The sequence below is a fragment of the Pseudophryne corroboree genome, unplaced genomic scaffold (genome assembly GCF_028390025.1).
Source record: "Pseudophryne corroboree isolate aPseCor3 unplaced genomic scaffold, aPseCor3.hap2 scaffold_149, whole genome shotgun sequence".
Taxonomy (NCBI): domain Eukaryota; kingdom Metazoa; phylum Chordata; class Amphibia; order Anura; family Myobatrachidae; genus Pseudophryne; species Pseudophryne corroboree.
Genome location: NW_026968120.1, coordinates 209,905 through 222,317, shown reverse-complemented (window position 1 = coordinate 222,317; position 12,413 = coordinate 209,905). Strand labels below are relative to the sequence as shown.

The window sequence follows — 12,413 nt, the reverse complement described above, 5'->3', positions numbered from 1 at the left end:
ACATTTTGTATTGCTCTTCTGGTGACAATGTAGTTTGTTTTTGTCAATTACCATTTTAATAATAGGGTAAAGAAAATTAAGTGGATTTTTGAAAGAAAACAATACTGTCAATATACTATTAAAACAAATTAAAATGGTAAAAGTTAGTGTACTTTAAGTAAAAATAAAAGAGCAAAAATATCAATCCCAGTTTTGGATTACTTTAATTAACAAAAAAAATGCATATAGCAGAGGATAGTTTCAATCTGCCTACCTCTGGGTTATGGACCCAGCATGCTTCCATTACAGTACTCTGCTGCACATGTAAGTGCAAGAGGTCCTGAAGCACTCACTTATCATGGGAAAGTACCAATGTGTTTCTTCATTGGTTGATGGAAGAAACATCTTACAAAAACTCTCCACATTATTGACTTTTTAAAATGTTTCTAGGAAACGTTCTAGATGAATGCTTATTAGCCTTTGTCAGTATGTACTTTTGCAAAGTGTCGCTGTGGCGCAATCAGTTAGTGTGTATGGTTATTAACCAAAAGGTTGGTGGTTCAATCCCACCCAGGGATGTAATTGACCTTGTTATCAGATTTTGGTGATCTTTAAGTAGACAAGTCAAAATTTCAAACCCCCTGTTATGGTGTAGGGTACCTGGCCTTCTCTGATGTAATCAGAGTTAGATTTGATTCAGTGATTTTATAAAAACAGCTAGGAAGCACAATTTAGCAGTGGGTTGCAGAGAAAAAGAAATATGCTGGCAAAAAAATCCAATTGAGTGATTAAACAGCTCTTCATTTTCTGGCTTTATTTTTATGCTAACAAATTTGTTCTCTGAAAAGTGTCCACAAAGCCAAGTCTCTGATTAACACCTTTGTAGGGATGGTTTTTCACCTATTACTAAATTAAACTTGCTTCATTGGAAAGGCAGCAAGATGCATCCTCATTTCAATGTCTACTGAAATAATACAGGTTGACACCAGGAAACATTAACGCCACTGCATCCTTGCTGCTTTCGCATGTGGAAGTCTGTTTAATGTGAAAACAAGGTGATATCTAATTAGCACACAGGTAAGGAATTAAGAAAATCTTTATTTAAGGGTGAAGGTGTTTCTCACAAAATCGTTGCCCCAATGCATCATTGAAATTCAAGCTGGAAAAATGATTTTAATATATCACTTGTACATTTTGTATTGCTCTTCTGGTGACAATGTAGTTTGTTTGTGTCAATTACCATTTTAATAATAGGGTAAAGAAAATTAAGTGGATTTTTGAAAGAAAACAATACTGTCAATATACTATTAAAACAAATTAAAATGGTAAAAGTTATTGTACTTTAAGTAAAAATAAAAGAGCAAAAATATCAATCCCAGTTTTGGATTACTTTAATTAACAAAAAAAAATGCATATAGCAGAGGATAGTTTCAATCTGCCTACCTCTGGGTTATGGGCCCAGCATTTTTCCATTGCAGTACTCTGCTGCACATGTAAGTGCAAGAGATCCTGAAGCACTCACTCATCATGGGAAAGTACCAATGTGTTTCTTCGTTGGTTGATGGAAGAAACATCTTACAAAAACTCTCCAGATTATTGACTTTTTAAAGTTTTTCTAGGAAACGTTCTAGATGAATGCTTATTAGCCTTTGTCAGTATGTACGTTTGTAAAGTGTCTCTGTGGCGCAATCTGTTAGTGTGTTTGGTTATTAATCAAAGGGTTGGTGGTTCAATCCCACCCAGGGATGTAATTGACCTTGTTATCAGATTTTGGTGATCTTTAAGTAGACAAGTCAAAATTTCAAACCCCCTTCTTATGGTGTAGGGTACCTGGCCTACTCTGATGTAATCAGAGTTAGATTTGAATCAGTGATTTTATAAAAAAAACAGCTAGGAAGCACAATTTAGCAGTGGGTTGCAGAGAAAAAGAAATATGCTGGCAGAAAAATCCAATTGAGTGATTAAACAGCTCTTCATTTTCTGGCTTTATTTTTATGCTAACGAATTTGTTCTCTGAAAAGTGTCCACAAAGCCAAGTATCTGATTAACATATTTGTAGGGATGGTTTTTCACCTATTACTAAATTAAACTTGCTTCATTGGAAAGGCAGCAAGATGCATCCTCATTTCAATATCTACTGAAATAATACAGGTTGACACCCGGAAACATTAACGCCACTGCATCCTTGCTGCTTTCTCATGTGGAAGTCTGTTTAATGTGAAAACAAGGTGATATCTAATTAGCACACAGGTAAGGAATTAAGAAAATCTTTATTTAAGGGGGAAGATGTTTCTCACAAAATCGTTGCCCCAATGCATCATTGAAATTCAAGCTGGAAAGATGATTTTAATATATCACTTGTACATTTTGTATTGCTCTTCTGGTGACACTGTAGTTTGTTTTTGTCAATTACCATTTTAATAATCGGGTAAAGAAAATTAATTGGATTTTTGAAAGAAAACAATACTGTCAATATACTATTAAAACAAATTAAAATGGTAAAAGTTATTGTACTTTAAGTAAAAAAAAAAGCTAAAATATCAATCCCAGTTTTGGATTATTTTAATGAACAAAAAAAAAATGCATATAGCAAAGGATAGTTTCAATCTGCCTACCTCTGGGTTATGGGCCCAGCATGCTTCCATTGCAGTACTCTGCTGCACATGTAAGTGCAAGAGATCCTGAAGCACTCACTCATCATGCGAAAGTAACAATGTGTTTCTTCATTGGTTGCTGGAAGAAACATCTTACAAAAACTCTCCAGATTATTGACTTTTTAAAGTTTTTCTAGGAAACGTTCTAGATGAATGCTTATTAGTCTTTGTCAGTATGTACTTTTCGCAAAGTGTCTCTGTGGCGCGATCGGTTAGTGTGTTCAGCTATTAATCAAAAGGTTGGTGGTTCAATCCCATCCAGGGACGTAATTGACCTTGTGATCAGATTTTGGTAATATTTAAGTAGACAAGTCAAAATTGCAAACCCCCTCTTATGGTGTAGGGTACCTGGCCTTCTCTGATGTAATCAGAGTTAGATTTGATTAAGTGATTTTATAAAAAAAACAGCTAGGAAGCACAATTTAGCAGTGGGTTGCAGAGAAAAAGAAAAATGCTGGCAGAAAAATCCAATTGAGTGATTAAACAGCTCTTCATTTTCTGGCTTTATTTTTATGATAACAAATTTGTTCTCTGAAAAGTGTCCACAAAGCCAAGTATCTGATTAACATCTTTGTAGGGATGGTTTTTCACCTATTACTAAATTAAACTTGCTTCATTGGAAAGGCAGCAAGATGCATCCTCATTTCAATATCTACGGAAATAATACAGGTTGACACCAGGAAACATTAACGCCACTGCATCTTTGCTGTTTTCTCATGTGGAAGTCTGTTTAATGTGAAAACAAGGTGATATCTAATTAGCACACAGGTAAGGAATTAAGAACATCTTTATTTAAGGGTGAAGATGTTTCTCACAAAATCGTTGCCCCAATGCATCATTGAAATTCAAGCTGGAAAGATGATTTTAATATATCACTTGTACATTTTGTATTGCTCTTCTGGTGACAATGTAGTTTGTTTTTGTCAATTACCATTTTAATAATCGGGTAAAGAAAATTAAGTGGATTTTTGAAAGAAAACAATACTATTAAAACAAATTAAAATGGTAAAAGTTATTGTACTTTAAGTAAAAATAAAAGAGCAAAAATATCAATCCCAGTTTTGGATTACTTTAATTAACAAAAAAAATGCATATAGCAGAGGATAGTTTCAATCTGCCTACCTCTGGGTTATGGACCCAGCATGCTTCCATTACAGTACTCTGCTGCACATGTAAGTGCAAGAGATCCTGAAGCACTCACTCATCATGGGAAAGTACCAATGTGTTTCTTCATTGGTAGATGGAAGAAACATCTTACAAAAACTCTCCACATTATTGACTTTTTAAAATGTTTCTAGGAATCATTCTAGATGAATGCTTATTAGCCTTTGTCAGTAAGTACTTTTGCAAAGTGTCGCTGTGGCGCAATCAGTTAGTGTGTAAGGCTATTAACCAAAAGGTTGGTGGTTCAATCCCACCCAGGGACTTAATTGACCTTGTTATCAGATTTTGGTGATCTTTAAGTAGACAAGTCAAAATTTCAAACCCACTGTTATGGTGTAGGGTACCTGGCCTTCTCTGATGTTTAGATTTGATTCAGTGATTTTATAAAAACAGCTAGGAAGCACAATTTAGCAGTGGGTTGCAGAGAAAAAGAAATATGCTGGCAGAAAAATCCAATTGAGTGATTAAACAGCTCTTCATTTTCTGGCTTTATTTTTATACTAACAAATTTGTTCTCTGAAAAGTGTCCACAAAGACAAGTCTCTGATTAACACCTTTGTAGGGATGGTTTTTCACCTATTACTAAATTAAACTTGCTTCATTGGAAAGGCAGCAAGATGCATCTTCATTTCAATGTCTACTGAAATAATACAGGTTGACACCAGGAAACATTAACGCCACTGCATCCTTGCTGCTTTCGCATGTGGAAGTCTGTTTAATGTGAAAACAAGGTGATATCTAATTAGCACACAGGTAAGGAATTAAGAAAATCTTTATTTAAGGGTGAAGATGTTTCTCACAAAATCGTTGCCCCAATGCATCATTGAAATTCAAGCTGGAAAGATGATTTTAACATATCACTTGTACATTTTGTATTGCTCTTCTGGTGACAATGTAGTTTGTTTTTGTCAATTACCATTTTAATAATCGGGTAAAGAAAATTAAGTGGATTTTTGAAAGAAAACAATACTGTCAATATACTATTAAAACAAATTAAAATGGTAAAAGTTATTGTACTTTAAGTAAAAATAAAAGAGCAAAAATATCAATCCCAGTTTTGGATTACTTTAATTAACAAAAAAAAATGCATATAGCAGAGGATAGTTTCAATTTGCCTACCTCTGGGTTATGGACCCAGCATGCTTCCATTACAGTACTCTGCTGCACATGTAAGTGCAAGAGGTCCTGAAGCACTCACTTATCATGGGAAAGTACCAATGTGTTTCTTCATTGGTTGATGGAAGAAACATCTTACAAAAACTCTCCACATTATTGACTTTTTAAAATGTTTCTAGGAATCGTTCTAGATGAATGCTTATTAGCCTTTGTCAGTATGTACTTTTGCTAAGTGTAGCTGTGGCGCAATCAGTTAGTGTGTAAGGCTATTAACCAAAAGGTTGGTTGTTCAATCCCACCCAGGGATTTAATTGACCTTGTTATCAGATTTTGGTGATCTTTAAGTAGACAAGTCAAAATTTCAAACCCCCTGTTATGGTGTAGGGTACCTGGCCTTCTCTGATGTAATCAGAGTTAGATTTGATTCAGTGATTTTATAAAAACAGCTAGGAAGCACAATTTGGCAGTGGGTTGCAGAGAAAAAGAAATATGCTGGCACAAAAATCCAATTGAGTGTTTAAACAGCTCTTCATTTTCTGGCTTTATTTTTATGCTAACTAATTTGTTCTCTGAAAAGTGTCCACAAAGCCAAGTATCTGATTAACATATTTGTAGGGATGGTTTTTCACCTATTACTAAATTAAACTTGCTTCATTGGAAAGGCAGCAAGATGTATCCTCATTTCAATATCTACTGAAATAATACAGGTTGACACCAGGAAACATTAACGCCACTGCATCCTTGCTGCTTTCTCATGTGGAAGTCTGTTTAATGTGAAAACAAGGTGATATCTAATTAGCACACAGGTAAGGAATTAAGAAAATCTTTATTTAAGGGTGAAGGTGTTTCTCACAAAATCGTTGCCCCAATGCATCATTGAAATTCAAGCTGGAAAGATGATTTTAATATATCACTTGTACATTTTGTATTGCTCTTCTGGTGACAATGTAGTTTGTTTTTGTCAATTACCATTTTAATAATCGGGTAAAGAAAATTAAGTGGATTTTTGAAAGAAAACAATACTGTCAATATACTATTAAAACAAATTAAAATGGTAAAAGTTATTGTACTTTAAGTAAAAATAAAAGCGAAAATATCAATCCCAGTTTTGGATTACTTTAATGAACAAAAAAAAAAATTCATATAGCAAAGGATAGTTTCAATCTGCCTACCTCTGGGTTATGGGCCCAGCATGCTTCCATTGCAGTACTCTGCTGCACATGTAAGTGCAAGAGATCCTGAAGCACTCACTCATCATGCGAAAGTACTAATGTGTTTCTTCATTGGTTGCTGGAAGAAACATCTTACAAAAACTCTCCAGATTATTGACTTTTTAAAGTTTTTCTAGGAAACGTTCTAGATGAATGCTTATTAGTCTTTGTCAGTATGTGCTTTTTGCAAAGTGTCGCTGTGGCGCAATCAGTTAGTGTGTATGGTTATTAACCAAAAGGTTGGTGGTTCAATCCCACCCAGGGACGTAATTGACCTTGTTATCAGATTTTGGTGATCTTTAAGTAGACAAGTCAAAATTTCAAACCCCCTGTTATGGTGTAGGGTACCTGGCCTTCTCTGATGTAATCAGAGTTAGATTTGATTCAGTGATTTTATAAAAACAGCTAGGAAGCACAATTTAGCAGTGGGTTGCAGAGAAAAAGAAATATGCTGGCAAAAAAATCCAATTGAGTGATTAAACAGCTCTTCATTTTCTGGCTTTATTTTTATGCTAACAAATTTGTTCTCTGAAAAGTGTCCACAAAGCCAAGTCTCTGATTAACACCTTTGTAGGGATGGTTTTTCACCTATTACTAAATTAAACTTGCTTCATTGGAAAGGCAGCAAGATGCATCCTCATTTCAATGTCTACTGAAATAATACAGGTTGACACCAGGAAACATTAACGCCACTGCATCCTTGCTGCTTTCGCATGTGGAAGTCTGTTTAATGTGAAAACAAGGTGATATCTAATTAGCACACAGGTAAGGAATTAAGAAAATCTTTATTTAAGGGTGAAGGTGTTTCTCACAAAATCGTTGCCCCAATGCATCATTGAAATTCAAGCTGGAAAGATGATTTTAATATATCACTTGTACATTTTGTATTGCTCTTCTGGTGACAATGTAGTTTGTTTTTGTCAATTACCATTTTAATAATAGGGTAAAGAAAATTAAGTGGATTTTTGAAAGAAAACAATACTGTCAATATACTATTAAAACAAATTAAAATGGTAAAAGTTATTGTACTTTAAGTAAAAATAAAAGAGCAAAAATATCAATCCCAGTTTTGGATTACTTTAATTAACAAAAAAAATGCATATAGCAGAGGATAGTTTCAATCTGCCTACCTCTGGGTTATGGGCCCAGCATTTTTCCATTGCAGTACTCTGCTGCACATGTAAGTGCAAGAGATCCTGAAGCACTCACTCATCATGGGAAAGTACCAATGTGTTTCTTCGTTGGTTGATGGAAGAAACATCTTACAAAAACTCTCCAGATTATTGACTTTTTAAAGTTTTTCTAGGAAACGTTCTAGATGAATGCTTATTAGCCTTTGTCAGTATGTACGTTTGTAAAGTGTCTCTGTGGCGCAATCTGTTAGTGTGTTTGGTTATTAATCAAAGGGTTGGTGGTTCAATCCCACCCAGGGATGTAATTGACCTTGTTATCAGATTTTGGTGATCTTTAAGTAGACAAGTCAAAATTTCAAACCCCCTTCTTATGGTGTAGGGTACCTGGCCTACTCTGATGTAATCAGAGTTAGATTTGAATCAGTGATTTTATAAAAAAAACAGCTAGGAAGCACAATTTAGCAGTGGGTTGCAGAGAAAAAGAAATATGCTGGCAGAAAAATCCAATTGAGTGATTAAACAGCTCTTCATTTTCTGGCTTTATTTTTATGCTAACGAATTTGTTCTCTGAAAAGTGTCCACAAAGCCAAGTATCTGATTAACATATTTGTAGGGATGGTTTTTCACCTATTACTAAATTAAACTTGCTTCATTGGAAAGGCAGCAAGATGCATCCTCATTTCAATATCTACTGAAATAATACAGGTTGACACCAGGAAACATTAACGCCACTGCATCCTTGCTGCTTTCTCATGTGGAAGTCTGTTTAATGTGAAAACAAGGTGATATCTAATTAGCACACAGGTAAGGAATTAAGAAAATCTTTATTTAAGGGTGAAGATGTTTCTCACAAAATCGTTGCCCCAATGCATCATTGAAATTCAAGCTGGAAAGATGATTTTAATATATCACTTGTACATTTTGTATTGCTCTTCTGGTGACAATGTAGTTTGTTTTTGTCAATTACCATTTTAATAATCGGATAAAGAAAATTAATTGGATTTTTGAAAGAAAACAATACTGTCAATATACTATTAAAACAAATTAAAATGGTAAAAGTTATTGTATTTTAAGTAAAAATAAAAGCTAAAATATCAATCCCAGTTTTGGATTACTTTAATGAACAAAAAAAAAATGCATATAGCAAAGGATAGTTTCAATCTGCCTACCTCTGGGTTATGGGCCCAGCATGCTTCCATTGCAGTACTCTGCTGCACATGTAAGTGCAAGAGATCCTGAAGCACTCACTCATCATGCGAAAGTACTAATGTGTTTCTTCATTGGTTGCTGGTGAAACATCTTACAAAAACTCTCCAGATTATTGACTTTTTAAAGTTTTTCTAGGAAACGTTCTAGATGAATGCTTATTAGTCTTTGTCAGTATGTGCTTTTTGCAAAGTGTCTCTGTGGCGCAATCGGTTAGTGTGTTCAGCTATTTATCAAAAGGTTGGTGGTTCAATCCCACCCAGGGACGTAATTGACCTTGTGATCACATTTTGGTGATATTTAAGTAGACAAGTCAAAATTGCAAACCCCCTCTTATGGTATAGGGTACCTGGCCTTCTCTGATGTAATCAGAGTTAGATTTGATTAAGTGATTTTATAAAAAAACAGCTAGGAAGCACAATTTAGCAGTGGGTTGCAGAGAAAAAGAAAAATGCTGGCAGAAAAATCCAATTGAGTGATTAAACAGCTCTTCATTTTCTGGCTTTATTTTTATGATTACAAATTTGTTCTCTGAAAAGTGTCCACAAAGCCAAGTATCTGATTAACATCTTTGTAGGGATGGTTTTTCACCTATTACTAAATTAAACTTGCTTCATTGGAAAGGCAGCAAGATGCATCCTCATTTCAATATCTACGGAAATAATACAGGTTGACACCAGGAAACATTAACGCCACTGCATCTTTGCTGTTTTCTCATGTGGAAGTCTGTTTAATGTGAAAACAAGGTGATATCTAATTAGCACACAGGTAAGGAATTAAGAAAATCTTTATTTAAGGGTGAAGATGTTTCTCACAAAATCTTTGCCCCAATGCATCATTGAAATTCAAGCTGGAAAGATGATTTTAATATATCACTTGTACATTTTGTATTGCTCTTCTGGTGACAATGTAGTTTGTTTTTGTCAATTACCATTTTAATAATCGGGTAAAGAAAATTAATTGGATTTTTGAAAGAAAACAATACTGTCAATATACTATTAAAACAAATTAAAATGGTAAAAGTTATTGTACTTTAAGTAAAAATAAAAGAGCAAAAATATCAATCCCAGTTTTGGATTACTTTAATTAACAAAAAAAAATGCATATAGCAGAGGATAGTTTCAATATGCCTACCTCTGGGTTATGGACCCAGCATGCTTCCATTACAGTACTCTGCTGCACATGTAAGTGCAAAAGATCCTGAAGCACTCACTCATCATGGGAAAGTACCAATGTGTTTCTTCATTGGTTGATGGAAGAAACATCTTACAAAAACTCTCCACATTATTGACTTTTTAAAATGTTTCTAGGAATCGTTCTAGATGAATGCTTATTAGCCTTTGTCAGTATATACTTTTGCAAAGTGTCGCTGTGGCGCAATCAGTTAGTGTGTAAGGCTATTAATCAAAAGGTTGGTGGTTCAATCCCACCCAGGGACTTAATTGACCTTGTTATCAGATTTTGGTGATCTTTAAGTAGACAAGTCAAAATTTCAAACCCCCTGTTATGGTGTAGGGTACCTGGCCTTCTCTGATGTAATCAGAGTTAGATTTGATTCAGTGATTTTATAAAAACAGCTAGGAAGCACAATTTAGCAGTGGGTTGCAGAGAAAAAGAAATATGCTGGCAGAAAAATCCAATTGAGTGATTAAACAGCTCTTCATTTTCTGGCTTTATTTTTATGCTAACAAATTTGTGCTCTGAAAAGTGTCCACAAAGCCAAGTATCTGATTAACACCTTTGTAGTGATGGTTTTTCACCTATTATTAAATTAAACTTGCTTCATTGGAAAGGCAGCAAGTGATGTCATCCAAGCATTGGGTCAAAGTTGGCTTCAAACCTCGTCTGCTTATGAAAAGAGAAAAGGGGTATGCAGGGCATGGCGGCCTTTTGCGGTGCTTGGATGACCCCTAGTTCGCATTAAATAATGCAGTCGAGTTTCCCACATTTGGGGAAATCACAGAGGTCAGCATACCCAGAATGCAATGAATGAACCGCACCCTGGGAGAACAGTCTTCATGACCATGGTATCTCCTATGCAAAATAAGTATGATTTGGGATAGGGCTGGGGAGGGCCGCTGCTCAGGCACATCTCTGTCAAGTAAAGGAGATTCAACTGAGGCAGCACAAGGGAACTCTCATCTGGGGACAACAACTGCAGGGAGAACACATATTTTCAGATGAACATGGGAGGGCAGAAGGCTGCCTAATACTGAAACACCCCCAAACAACAAACCAAATGCAACAACTAGTGCAAGCATTCCTGGGGGAAGGCCTGCAGCAGATGGATTTGCATATGGCGATGTCATCCAAGCAGTGGGTCAAAGTTGGCTTCAACCCTCGTCTGCATATGAAAAGAGAAAAGGGGTGTGCAGGGCATGGCGGCCTTTTGCGGCACTTGGATGACCCCTAGTTCGCATTAAACACCTCCACCCTCCGTCGGTGTGGGGCTCATGTTGGCTATGCCCCAGCCCCTGAAGGATTCAAGCTGATTTCTTGCAGCAGCTGGGCACTGTAACAGCTCCAGAGCTGCTCTGTAAGGCAAGTAAAAGGGTGTGGGCCCTGCAGCAATACCTGTAGTTCGCATTGTGCGAGACCCCTAGTTCGCATTAAACACCCCCACCCTCCTTCGGTGTGGGGCTCATGTTGGCCATGCCCCAGCCCCTGAAGCATTCACGCTGATTTCTTGCAGCAGCTGGGCACTGTAACAGCTCAAGAGCTGCTCTGTAAGGCAAGTAAAAGGGTGTGGGCCCTGCAGCACTACCTGTAGTTTGCATTGTGCATTGGAAGGCACAAAGTAAGCAGACGGGAGGAGAAGTCAGGATAGTGCACAAGGGTATAGACGGGAGGGGCTCAAGAAAAAAGAAGTGGAAACAGACAGCAAACTAGGCTTCCAATGCACAATGCAAACTACAGGTAGTGCTGCAGGGCCCACACCCTTTTACTTGCCTTACAGAGCAGCTCTGGAGCTGTTTAATCACTCAATTGGATTTTTCTGCCAGCATAATTTTTCTCTTACGTCCTAGAGGATGCTGGGGATTCCGTAAGGACCATGGGGGATAGACGGGCTCCGCAGGAGACATGGGCACTTTAAGAAAGACTTTAGATCTGGGTGTGCACTGGCTCCTCCCTCTATGCCCCTCCTCCAGACCTCAGTTTACTACTGTGCCCAGAGGAGACTGGGTGCTTTTCAGGGAGCTCTCCTGAGTTTCCTGACAGAAAGTATATTTGTTAGATTTTTTTATTTTCAGGGAGCCTGCTGGCAACAGACTCCCTGCATCGAGGGGCGGAGGGGAGAGATGCACACCTACTTCTGTGAGTTGATAGGCTCTGCTTCTTAGGCTACTGTACAGCATTAGCTCCAGAGGGATCGGTACGCAGGTCTCACCCTCGCCGTCCGTCCCAGAGCCGCGCCGCCGTCCCCCTCGCAGAGCCGGAAGATAGAAGCCGGGTGAGTATGAGAAGAAAAGAAGACTTCAGAGGCGGCGGAAGACTTCATGATCTTCACTGAGGTAACGCACAGCAGTAAAGCTGTGCTCCATTGCTCCAATACACTTCACACACGGCAGTCAGTGTAAGGGTGAAGGGCGCAGGGGGGACGCCCTGGGCAGCAATATAGACCTCTCTTTGGCAAAATAAATATATATGCAGCTAGGCACTGTATATATATATATAAGAGCCCCCGCCATTTTTTTACTATATTTGAGCGGGACAGAAGCCCGTCGCTGAGGGGGTGGGGCTTCTCCCTCAGCACTCACCAGCGCCATTTTCTCCACAGCACCGCTGAGGGGAAGCTCCACGGACTCTCCCCTGCTTATACCACGGTAGAAAGAGGGTCTTAAAGAAGAGGGGGGCACATAATTAGGCGCATATATATATGGAAATACAGCGCTACTGGGTAAACATAAAATTATTGTGTTTTTTTCCTGGGTCATATAGCGCTGGGGTGT

At 37.4% G+C, this 12,413-nt stretch overlaps 1 pseudogene; it reads right to left on the bottom strand.

Moving 5' to 3' along the window:
• Nucleotides 1-10,335: 10,335 nt before the first annotated feature.
• On the bottom strand, nt 10,336-10,514 carry LOC134998621 (U1 spliceosomal RNA; annotated as a pseudogene).
• Nucleotides 10,515-12,413: the final 1,899 nt, after the last annotated feature.